Raw genomic sequence first — 4,734 nt, forward strand, 5'->3', positions numbered from 1 at the left:
AGATAAATATATTATAATGTTAGGATATATGATGTAAGACATAACATAAGAGCAAATAAACTAAAGAAAAAGGAATACTAGTTTACGGCAATAAATGACACACTTCAAGAACTGATGGGTTAGGATGGGCGAGGAGAGGTCGAAATGTTACTAAGAACTGACTGTAACCTGAATCAGCAAGAATTAAAGAGTTCAGGTATCTTGACATTTGCTTTAAGATTGTTTCATATAAGGTGTTAGTTGACTATTCTGAATATTCTGGAGTTGATGTATATATTTAATATCACAAATCTTGCATTTGTCCGTCTGTCTTAAAGAGATCGCTGAACATGTTTCGCACGACCGCTACACTTTCATTTTTTGAGTGAGTTTTTTACCCATTGAACTCATGTACTTCAAACATTTATCTTTTTATAATTTTCATTCTTTTATCTTTCTTGTTTTTGTTGTTGCACTTTTGATAGTTTACTACCACAAGAAAGTAAGTTAATGCATAATGTTCTTTCATACTGGAAAATGTTTAATTACAAAATAGTAATTTGGGCTTATCTGTTCATTAATATATATCAGTAAGGGATTTTTTCATTACATGAATAACAACCAAATATTTTTAAAATGTGAACACAAACATACTCATCCCATATTCATACACAGTGTTAGTTTATTGTTAACAAGTGAAGATTTCGAGGAGCTTTCTCAAAATTGAGTAAGACGGATAAAAATCGCTGTTTTCTTTTTGAAAACTTATACAGTATGATTCTCGTTGATAAGTATAATAAGTTATTCAGACGTTATCAAAACTTTCAGAAATATTTCTGATGCTTGACGAAGTACACCTTTTATTAAAATGCCTTTCATTAAATGAGACACAAAAATGCATAAATTTATATTTGAATTATAAAGATATAACTAAAAACGAAAGTTTGTTTTATAAAATATTGAATACAAAGAATACGTTTATAACTACTAAAAACAACATAAACTCTAGCTAAAACATTATTTTCCTCCTACCCAATTAATATGATGCTCTATATTTCATAAAATGTACATTTTCCATTGAAATGACTGTAGAAGGTTGTGAGCTACATACGAGTAGTGAATGGCAAAACGTAAACAATATATAGCAATCTATTCACATTGCTTATTATTATTATTATTATTATTATTATTATTAGAGAAAGCATTTAAAGTTTGTGGCTTTTGTATGAAACTGTCCGTAAGTGATTTTATGGTGTTCGTGATAGCCGAGTCCTTTGGCGTAATTACTACGTGTTCAAAGTATAAAAATGTTGACAAACATCAAATTGTGATTTCTTCCATTTAGGTGAAAATTGTCAGACACTTAGATTGCTAGGTATTCAAAGCATACAAATGCTAGCAAACAAGAAAACCTTATTTCTTCCCCTCAGATGAAATTTTTAAGATACTGAATTTACATGCATATATTCATACAGGACATCACTTTCTTCTTTCCAAGACCACATATTTAAATGCATTGTGTAAACAGAAACTAATAACGTACTTTGGAAACACTGTAGGTTAAGGTTAAACCTGATCAGGGTAAAACATATATATATTAGCCATACTATGTGCGTGTCTGGATCTAAGCAGACAAAATGGTTTTGGGAACTAATAGAGGAGAATCGCTGGCAGGCCTTTGCTAAACTAACTTGATTCATTCTGTTAAACAATGGTTTCAAAATCACATATACGATGTGATACCTGAAGAAAAGATAAGGAATAGGGGATATAGGCTAAACCAAATTCATAAAGTATGATACCCCGTTGAATGCATTTGAAGTCCATACAGCGTATAGTTAAGAAACGTTGAGTTAAGCAACTGAATTGTGGTTTAACGGTAACAGTTCTTTGACGTAAGCAATATTAATGACGCAAGAAACAGTTTCTGCTTATGATGATGTTATTAATATCAAGGGATGAACATCACATGAGCCAACAAGACATGAGTTCTGGAAAAGACCAGTCGTACCGAATGTGTGTTACGCCAGAATTTAAACAGTTGATTTGTTTAAGAGATATATTTACATCGTGACACTCCACGTTAGTTTCCAGCAACGGTAACTGTATTCGTTATATTGAATGGAAATCCATTCTTCCATAATTAAAGTAAATTATCGTTGTGATTTAAATTTGCTGCAAGCATAGACTGGAAATGATGGTACCGTCTATATTCTAGAGCATTAATAATCCAGCATTGTGTAATGGTTTTGAGAAGCCGCTCGTTCTCTCCTATCAACTTACTTTTAGCCATTTTTAATATGGGTTGGAAGCGTCTTGCTCCATTGTTTCTTTTCTCCTGTCTTCTTTTCTTCTTTTTTCCGTCTTCTTGATCAAAATAATCCCGTATGTCAAGGCAAATTTTCCACAAAACACATTTCTTGTTCTGGGATGTGCGTCTTTGATAATCGTAATGTTTACATGGCATCATGAGGCTCTACGGTAACAGCTGCAGTTATTCGAATATGAAAACCTTATTGAAGTGCGCTTTTTACAGAACCCAAACTGACGCCGTCGTTTTACGAATCTGGAAATTTGATTTATATTAGCTATGCTGGTCCAAATGTCTGAGATGCACCTTATGGAGAGGAAAGTTCCGTTTTTAAAAGGACAATACACCTTTTGAGTTTCAAAGAACTATTTTTTTGTCTTCTTCGTATTATGCAGTAGTGCTCCTTTAACATGAGAATGAAGAGCCTTACGTATAAACCAGAACTCGAATTCTTGCCATGTTGTATATACGTGCACATGGAATATGAACAATGCGAATAGGGCAAGTAAATTTACAATAATGATGATTGCTGTATTGACTGCATGTTACGAAATAGCTCTAAAGTACGCAATCAATCTAGACTGGAGATTGTTACTTAAATTCCCAAGAGAAAAAAAAAACAGACAATAAAGGAATGTTTATTATTCTCCATCAGAATCGACTTTGCAGATTGCTGCACTGTGGTTGCTTAAACAGTTTTACCTCCTGAGCATTGATTTGAGGGTTTAAGGCTATTTTTGAGCACACGACATGCTATACATGGCGGCCAATATATGTAATTATGTCAAGTATAAGGGCGCTGCGAAGACGTATAAGTAAGCAGGTAAGTATGATTATATTCAAACTCCTATTTTGGCAGTTTTCGTGCTGACCTTGTAGTTTCTAGTATTTGACACAATGCTGTATGTATGACTTGACACAGCTTGGTTTACAGTGATAAAGTCTAATGTGTAAAATGAATAAACTTGAAAAAGATTTACTATCCGACTGTTTGAATTTTGAAACCAAGAGTGTCCGTTTAAATATTTTTCGGGGGTGGGGTGGGCAAAAACAAAACTCAAATAGATATTTATATTCTGCACAATGGATGTATAAAAAGAATCTAGAAAGAGACATTTACCAGCGTCCACGGTAGATGCCATCGATTGAAACTAAGGGAGCTCAACATTCTGCAAAATAATAGTTTTGATCCAACTGGATCGAACGAGACAATCAAGATATTAGTGGGACATAACAATCACAACGGTTGAAACAACACGTCCGCAAAATGTTCTTTGGGTCTCGATTTTATTCATTTATCTTTTGTATTGCCAATTTTTACTAATAATATTATGAAACATTTTTACACGAAAATATTTGCTTTTAGATACGTACTTCATACAATCATTGGAACTCCATTGGAAAATGATAACAACGTACCTGCATTATACCGACACATAAATGGAGTACTAAAAACAACCGTGAACGAACCTCTCTCGAACAAAAGTATTGTTTTTATCACTATGAGCGAATGACGTTAATTCGAAATTCCTGTTTGTTTGACTGATTGATTGATATTAAACAGTGCATCAATATATATATATATATATGATGGTTAGAGCAGAGATTGAAATGAAACAAGTTAGATTTTATAAGAAAATCAATATTTCCTTGAATAAAATTTGATAGGTGATATTTTAGAAGATGTTGTGTACCCAATCCTGGCATTCATAACAATACTCCACAATCTAGATGGGGATACAATATCAACACCTTCGGGAATTTTTAAACATGCCAAAAAGCCAATTGCGCATTCAGGGAACAAGAAAAGGTCAGGACAGCATTTAACACTGTCCAAAGGCTGAAAATCTAAATAAATAACACATATACCGAACAAAAGATCGTCATACCATTAAGGAGAGACAGACAAATATGCTTTGAGAGAGAGAGAGAGAGAGAGAGAGAGAGAGAGAGAGAGGGATGGGTGGTGGTAGACGCATTGCAATCTCGTGTCTTTAGGTTAACTCTCGCTTCTATTTTGAATCAATGACATACATAAGCAGAACTGTATCAACGAGCACATAATGAAATCTGATGAAATGGTAACGTCCTTGCCACAAAACGTAAAATACAACGGCTTAAAATCTCTCCAAAGCTAAATATATTCTGAATATTTACCCCGTATAAAAAAATCATGATAGTATTCCTTTAAATTTCGCGTATGGTAATACATAAGATTGCAATAAACTTTTCTTATTCAGATATTCACGTCTTTCTTGTCTGTTGTCCAAGACTGTTTAGCAAGACCTTGTGATATTCTCTAAGATATTTATTTTCAACTTCTGGAACACTTAGTGAAAACATCTCTCAATACATTACTAAACACTTTGAGCGGCATTTGGGAAATTTGCGACTTCCTGCCGTTGTGGCGAGAAGCAAGTGATAACAGAACCTAAACCTGGAAA

The sequence above is a fragment of the Sinohyriopsis cumingii genome, chromosome 17 (genome assembly GCF_028554795.1).
Source record: "Sinohyriopsis cumingii isolate HCF-2022 chromosome 17, ASM2855479v2, whole genome shotgun sequence".
NCBI classification, from domain to species: Eukaryota; Metazoa; Mollusca; class Bivalvia; order Unionida; family Unionidae; genus Sinohyriopsis; species Sinohyriopsis cumingii.